Below are 8,712 nucleotides of genomic sequence, written 5' to 3' on the forward strand. Positions count from 1 at the left end.
TGGAGGAATGAAAATGGGGATGAAACTTGGGTACCATATTTTTTACTACATGGGCAAGGCCTATGTCCAGATGTCTGCATTAAAATGGATTGTCGCAAAGTCAAATAGTAAGAGTGGACTTGAAGGAAACATCCCCAATACTTGGAATTAGTTGTCTAGATCTCTTGCTGAAGTCAGACAAAATGGGACCATCCAAAATCATATGGTAAATAGGAGAGACAAATCACAGGATGTAAAAAAAAAAAAAAAGAGTTTTATTCCTTGGAGTAGCGCAATGCATTTTGGCCCTGTATCATATTATTAGACTTTCAGGGGTTAAAATTTTGAGTACAGCCTGCAGAGATCTCTGGAAAAATATATGTCCCCAAGAATAGTTGCAAGACTAAATGTTAGATTTGCTGCCTTTAAGGCAGAAATGGGGAACCTGTGGCCCTCCAGAAGTTTTTGGACCAGCCCCAGCCCGCATGGCCAATAGCAAAGAATGATAGGAGTTATAGTGAAACATTTGGAGGGCCACAGGTTCCCAACCCTGCCCTAAGGCAAGAAGAAAATGATTGTTAATTTCTGGGTAATTTATGTAGCATTCTTTCTTTTTTTACAGCCTATAGTTTCAAAACCAAAGTTTTGAATTTGTCAGTCTGAAATTTCAAACACTGATTGCCTCTTCATTCAGATACAAGGACTTGGGCCCATCAGCTGCTAACTAACCCTGTTGGTTAGCCATTCCCAACAATAATCTTCAATAATTTCCTTTTCTTTTACACCACTATCCTCTCATTTTCCTCTCAAAGCTTACCTTCTGGACCTTGTTACATCTTTTAAGTCTTGCTGGAATTAAACTACCATAATCCAGCACTCCCTTTCTGTAGCACACTTTTCTTGGTTCTTTCTTTCCTTCTTTTTTCTTTTTATATAGTTACAAATATATCCTGTCAATATCCTAATTCACCCACATGAATTAGGATGAAGAAATTTGCATCCCACAGGAAGAAATAGATCAACAGCATCCATCCCTATCATCTCTGTTCTTCCACACTGAGCCAGGTAGGCTCTGAAGCATCCTTCAACTCCCCGTTTCCATGGAAACCAAATCCTATTATGACATAATTATGACTTGACAGTCTGGAGCTTGTGCCCTGCCTTAAGTGAGAAGGGCTGTTAATAAAACCTGTGAGGTATTTACTGAACAGGGCAGGTGATATTGGGGGTGGGGGAAGTGAGTTAAAGAGGAATAAATCTGACAACCTTCTAGAGCTCACTAAACTGATTTGCCACCTCCCTTCCTTATTCACCGCAAAAGCTCTCCATGGACTATCTAAACCCTGTCAATCCCCACGTGCCAACTAAATTCAAAGGGATGAATGGGCATTTTTCATTTTGGTTTGAAACAACACAGGTGCCCATTTTTGACAATTTCCAGAGGTGCAGCCATGTTAGTCTCTCCCAACAAAAACAAGACTCTACCTCATTTTGACAAGTTCTTTCTCATTCTTTTGTATAGTACGCTTCTTATCAAGTAGCCAGAAAGACTCCATTTAAAACACTAGAGGGCAGCAGACAATCGTAAAAGTATACAAGAGAGAAATTGATTTTTAAATCGTAGGAAAGACTTTCTGTCATGTTTAAAATAATTGCCATCGTTCCAAAATGTAGCTGAAAAGTAAAATCCACATTAATTTAAAATGTCATAGATGATAAATAGTAAATAATATGAGTATATGATAGCAATTATCTAGCTATAAATATACTTTCATAACCATGGTCATGATTTACTTGTTATGCTTTTAATAACTAGGAAAACTACCAACTGCAGCTATTTTTTAACTGAGAATCATTGGTCTTACCCCCATTCAACTAAGAAATGGTGCACACTGTATAGAAACGATTCCATTGAACTCAATTTCTTATTTCAGTTTACACCCTAGCAATGTAATTAGATTAGGTAGGGTTGGATTGACAGCTCCTGGGCCTGCCCAACATAGTTTGCTACTTGAGGTGTAACAACAAATCCCGCCACTCCCTCAAGCCAGGATCCGCCAACTTATTTCAGCAGTTGAGGCGGGAAAGGCCACAAGTGCCTCTTCCTGGGAGTAAAAACATAATAAATTTAAAAGTAACAATTTGCTGCCCTTTCATGACACCTAGAATCAGCTGTCTGAGGCAGCCACTACACCCTGCATCATGGTAGGGTTGGTCCTAGACAGCACGATCTGGCACCTGGACCTAGCTCTCACTGAGGGGGCTAAACCTGTGTCTTGGCTTGTACCACTTCAGGTCTGCAAGTGAAGGCTGACATATTTTGTATTATAGACATATAATACAATATATATATTGTATGTATATATACAATATATATTGTATTATATTTTGGGTGACATATTTTGAGATATATATATATATATATATATATATATATATATATATATAAAAAATCAACAAGATGACAAATGAACTGAGAAGCATGAACTGACAACAGTTGTTGGGGGATGGAAAGACAAGGACATCAATGAAGCAAGCAAGCAATTCCCTAGTTTACACACCTTGTGATTTCAGTTGCAAAGCCAGGTTTACTCTGCATCGTCCAGGACAAATAATACCTGAGAAGTGAATTTTGGAGGGAAAACACAGGGAGGAAAGGGTTAAAATGCCTTTTTTATGTGGTGTGGTCCCAATATTGCTATTTCTTAAAATTTAAAGCATTCAGTGCTAAGCATGCTTTTAAAACACATGTTAACTGTAACCCAAGGTATAGTTTGGCCCTGAGGAACACGATGTGAACTATTTCTTTCTGTTGCACCTGTTATCACCCCAGTTGAGTTTCCTCTGTCTCCCATCTATCTAGCAATACCTTGTTCTGTTTTTATATCTTTTATTGATTGAATTGTAAGCACACTGGAAATTGTGGAACTAAAGGGGAGAGCACACAATGTTTTCAATATAATAAATCGCTTTTCTACTGTGAACGCAAAGTAACATATCTGGGGACCAGATTTCATCTGAAGAATACATTAAAGGAAGTAACTTTGTTTATATATATACCACATTCCCTCAAACATCTTTACTTCTGCATGTCATTCCTTAGTGAAGGTATTAGATACCTTGTTCTTGGCTAGGTGGAAAGCTGCAGGTGCCCTGCCCTCTTTTCAATCTGGTCACTCTAGTATAGCTCCTGCAGCTTTAACTGTTGTGATGAAGAGGAAATTTCACCAGGTTCCCCATATATACAAATGACACCTGCTGAAATTCCCTTTTCTATGCAGCTGTTAAAGAGCCCTGTCCTCCTTTTCATATGGTCATGCTAATTTACATGCATAAATTGCAGTGTAAATCATCTTTAAAAATAATTTCCTTTTCTATTGCCCCTTCTTTTCTTTTTTTAAAGCTTTCTCCTTTCCTATCCGCCTGAGGAACTTGTAAAGTCGAGACTTGTGGACAAACTCTAAAAACACAAACCTCTTTACACCATGCAAAGAAATTAATTGCAGCTCTTATGATACTGAAGGCTAAACCTAGAACTAAATCTGCTCAATTGATGCTGCCCAATTTTAATCCACACTGTGCCTGTTTTTATACTAATGTACTAATCTTTTGCACCAGCCAAGCAAGATGTATTTCCTTCCATCCATGTTACAAACAAGAACCAAAGCATGTTATTAACCAATTTGCAAATAAAACACGCCCGTCTGCAATAACGCCCACTGTGTGGCCAGGTCTGACAATGCCACACTCTGTTTTTATTCAGTTTCTGTTCTCCTGTTAGGAACCTGATTTTTTTTTTCAGGCCAAAATCTTGAAACCAAAGATGAGAAAGGGGAGCTATAATCCTATAGTAGGCCCTACTAAACACAGTGAGACTTACTTCCAAGTAAGTACACATAGGGTTGGACTGGGAGATACCTTGGTCACTGGAGTTTTTACATAGGATGTAGCATTTCTACTAGTGCTCCATAATTAAGAGAAAAATAGTAAGATGGAATAAGAGGACTGGTGAAGAAGTGCCAGCAAAAGAATAAAGATAGCAAGTCTTCTACAGCAGAACATTCTGAGCTATAAACATGGTGGGAGCATGCTGCAGGGGACTAGCCCCTTCAAGGATATTTGAGGCTCTTTCCCTGAATTTTCAGCTTTTATTTATTTTTTTTAAAAAAGAAACAGTATTAGTTTCCAGTCCCTTTTATTCTGGAGATGTAAGGAAAACATTGCCACAAGAAGTAAACAGCTTCCAGCGACCTGCCCAATTAGCGTAAAGGCTCATTTATTTATTATTTATTTGATACATTTACATCCTGCCTTTCCTCCAAGGAGCCCAAGACAGCATACACAATCCTCCCCCTCTTCTCTATTTTATCCTCACAACAGCCCTGTGAGGTAGGTTAGGCTGAGACTCAGTGACTGTCACCCAGTGAACTTCATGTCTGAGTGGGGACTAGAATCCGGGTCTCATGAGTCCCAGTCCAACACTCTTAACCACTACACCATACAGACTCTCATTGGTTGAGCACTTGGTTTACATTTTTTTTAATCCTGTTAAAGTTACTGTTAAAAATATATAACACATTAACTTCATAATATATAAACTTGCATTTTGGTTTTGGCTATGTAATGTCTCTTGGGCATGGTTAATATAGGGCTGAGCTTACCTGCTTAACTTGTAGTCTATCCCTAGGCCTTGCTCTTCAAGTAATATACTATGATGCTTCTACAACTTGTTTGATACATACCAGAGGAGACTAACTCCAGAGGAGCTACACACTGGGCTTCAAAGCCTACACAAAGAGACTAGGCCCAAACCCTCAGACATGAAAGAGAATCTAACAGCTGTTGGCTTCTTAAAGATATATACACACATACACATTTCACAGGCTGTGTATGTATGATGCCTCACCACCATGCGTTTTTAACCTGAGATGATGGAACTGCTGACCATCGCAACATGTGGGAAGCTGTGAAGAACCTTCTGGCCTGACTTCACCCAGGCTAGCCATGACTCCTCTTGGGCTGGAAGGAGTGTGAGAGGGCTTTCTGTCTGTGTGGCACCCTACCTCAGCAATAAGATCTACTTGGAGCAATGACATTTCTCCAGTCCTGCCTCCTGATTACTCTCTGATCCTGATTGCTCTTTGGTCAGGTCTGGACTTCCAATTCCCACATGTCCATTCTGCTGCCCACAGAACAGCCCTGACACTACCACAACATCTGAGGGATCAATACGAGGACAGTATCCAAATCTGCAAGTTCTCCTGCTTCCACAAACATGCTCACCTCTACAGCTTAGCCAACTTGACTTTCCTTATGACAGAACCTGTCCTTCGTTTGGATCTGAACTGAACACATACTCGCCTTAAAAGGAAATACATGTGCTTGCCTGGAAAAAAAAACTTGCTGCAGGCAACTGGGTAACTATACAAACCTGCTTTTGAATTTTGAGAATTGTGCCAGATATATACGTTCTTGTTCTTGGCTAGTAGTGACACAGCTTCCCACATGTTGGAATGGTCAGCAGTTCCTTCCTCTCAGGTTAAAAAAGCATGGTATATGGAATGGTGCGTGTGTATGCAGTGCCAATAATGGCTGTAGGCTATGGTAATGTAAGCACAGATATAATTGGTAAGGTTATCACTGCTGTCAGTACATGTGCTGTTAAGTATTTAAGTATCTTGCATTTATAAAGTCAGACATGGGCTTTAGTCAGCTCAAAAAGAACATAATGGTTTATTGCGTACTGATGTCAAACTGTCAAAATACCTAAATCTCTCTCTTAGGGAGCTTTGTGCACATTTTCAGATCCATCAAAAAGTGAACTGAATCACCCTAAGGGCAATGTCAACTTCATCATTAGGCAGCAAGTCAACTATAATAACTATAGTTACTGGAAAAGACAAGTAAGCAAACATTTGACTCAGTAAAAGGGATTTGGGGGAGGGGGGACCAGGAGAGAGAAGGGGGGGTTAAAGTCTCTCATTTTAACCTTTTTCTAAAACGAAGTATAAATAAATATAACAGTTGATATATCACATAAGAGCATAAGGAAGAGCCATGCTGGATTAGACCAAAGCCTATCAAGTCCAGGACAGGATCTACACTACTGCTTTAAAATGGTTTATAACAGTAGTGACAACTGTTGGGGCCCATGACACACTCCCTATACAGTTTTCAAACTGTTTTCAAAGTGTCATATCGTGCTTGGTGTAGATCTGGCCCAGCTTTCTGTTCCTATAGTGGCTGACCAGATGTCCCAATGGGAAGCCCACAAGCAGGACATGGGTGCAATAGCATTCTCACACTCTGCTTGTAGCTCTTGTTATTTCACTGACCAAAATATCAAAATATCCACCTACCCTTTGAAATCCCAAGATTTCAAAGCTGTGAGCCTCCTCATCAGATCTGTAGCCATCTAATCATATAAAATGTCATCTAGATAAATTTTGTTTCTGCCATTACAAGGCACCTCCTCTTTCCTGCTGCTGGTTGTATGAGCCTTGTAGGAAAAGAGTAGTATTATAATAACAAGAAAATAATTTATAATTAGCAGGACCTCCACAAAGCTAAGCTTTTTAAATATCAGGCAGAATACATAATTACAGTTTGTAACAAAGTACTGCATGTGGAAATGTGAATTAACTATTCCAGCTACGATGATATCTGAAACACATTCTTCGAAAAGGGTACAATTATTCTATAAAATGGATAGCTGTGTTTCAGAGATAATATTCAATAGCATGAAATGTTTTAGTTCTTTCTGCAGCTCACTGAGGACAGAAAGGGTGATATTTCCTGTTACAAGGCAGACTAATTAATTCAATAATGGAGAGGTTGGATCATGAAGGCAGCTCTGACTCTTGAGAACTCCAGCTGGGTATTTGTGGCTCCTACACAACCATGTCTGAGATTCAAAGAACCACAGAACTACAGCATAACCCTTACTAAGAAGTAAGTCCCACTGTGTTTGATGTAGTCCTTACTCCTAGGTAAATGTGTAAAAAATGGAAGGCTTAGTTCTGAATACACTAGAAGCACGTGGGGTTTGTGTTTCCTGAAGTGCAGGCCACCACCCTCATTCCATGTAGCAAACTGGATGTAAAACTGAAGAGAGTTTCAAAAGCAAGTTTTGGGGCTTAAAAATAAAACTGGACATACATTGGATGTCACCACTGGTCATCCATGCAGAGGTCAGATGAAAAGGTACACGAGATTCCTCTTTCGACACTTTCTGTGAATTTGCTGTAATTTTAAGTGTTCATTGCTCAAATATGCTTGGATTGTGTCTTGATCAATTTTAGCCTCTGTTTTATCTCACTGTGATAACATGATAAATAGAAACGCACCTATGGTTCTACATGAGGAACTGAAGCCAGCGAACAGAGAAAGCAATGGAGAGTTGTATTCCCCCCCCCAGTTAATATGTGCTGTTAACTTATATTTACTAAATTCTGTGTCCCAGTCTAGAGAAAAATAGTCATAAATCATATGTGCCATTAACTGAAATTTACTAAATTCCATGCTCCACTCCAGAGAAAATTAGTCATAATGGATCAATTTAGTCACAATTAACTTAAATCCCATTAGTTTTAATCGGACTTGCGGTGTGATTAACTTTCTCTGAATATAGCCAAATGCTTGTTTATTTGGAAGTAAATTCCACTGCCTCCACTGGGGCTCACTTCTAAGTAAGTGTACAAAGGATTGCAGTTTAAAGCACATAAAAGTGCTTTATTGCTTAAAGAAAAGGGTGGCAAAAGTGTAGCACTTTAATTGTGGCAAACATCTGTTCTGGTACACATCTGTTTGCAATTCAGACAGAAGCAAAATGTGATTTATTTTTGGGATGGTGAAGGAAGTGTTCTGGTTGGTTTAAAGGAAGTGAGGAAAGGGTAATTCTTTCAATATGATATTTTCACTATTTTTACTGTAGCTCTAAATGCTACAAATAGCATGTTAAAGAAAGCACAATTGGAAATGTTTGTGACTTGTCATAAGCCAGTGAGCAGGGAGGCAAAAACAGACTTCTGGAACCTACTCTTTAAAATAAATAAATAAATAATGAATTAAAAACTAAGATTGTATCATAAGATTGCATGGCATAGAACCCAAGTCATAAAAACCACATTTTCAGTCCATGTACACATGATGTCGCCTGCCTCCCGTGCGCCTTCTGGCCTTCCTTGCACCACAACCCACCCACCCCTTAAGTCCGATGTTTTTTTAAACTCAGAATTGCTGCTCTCTCCTGCTGTGTGCAGGAGAAGCAGCACCATTAGAACAGTGAACACTCAGTTACTTCCTGTTTTCAGTCCCTCGTTGTGAACATGCTGCTTCTCCCACACACAGCAGGAGAGCAGCAACTTTGGTTTAAAAAATATTTCATCATTTTCTTGTTTTTCTTGCTGCGCAAGGAAGACCAGAAGGGGCGGAAGGTGTGCGAGAGGCAGACGACATCATGTGAGCTACCTCTGAGGAATCCGTGAGTGCCTAATAATGAGCGTGCAATAAAACGCTCGTCAGATGGAGCTTTTATACATGTCTACTCAGAAGTAGCTCTCTTTTTTTAATGAGCTTACTCTCAGAGAAGTTTGTAAACCTCTGGATATGCAGACTCAGAACACAAAGAGCTTCATCAGAGGGGGGGAATCTAGGGTGACCATATTTGGGAAACCAAAAAAGAGGACACCTAGTGTGTGTGTGGGGAAGCAGCTTTCTGAGTCCTGCAGAAAG

Source organism: Elgaria multicarinata, chromosome 7 (assembly GCF_023053635.1).
Source record: "Elgaria multicarinata webbii isolate HBS135686 ecotype San Diego chromosome 7, rElgMul1.1.pri, whole genome shotgun sequence".
In the NCBI taxonomy this organism is placed as follows: Eukaryota; Metazoa; Chordata; class Lepidosauria; order Squamata; family Anguidae; genus Elgaria; species Elgaria multicarinata.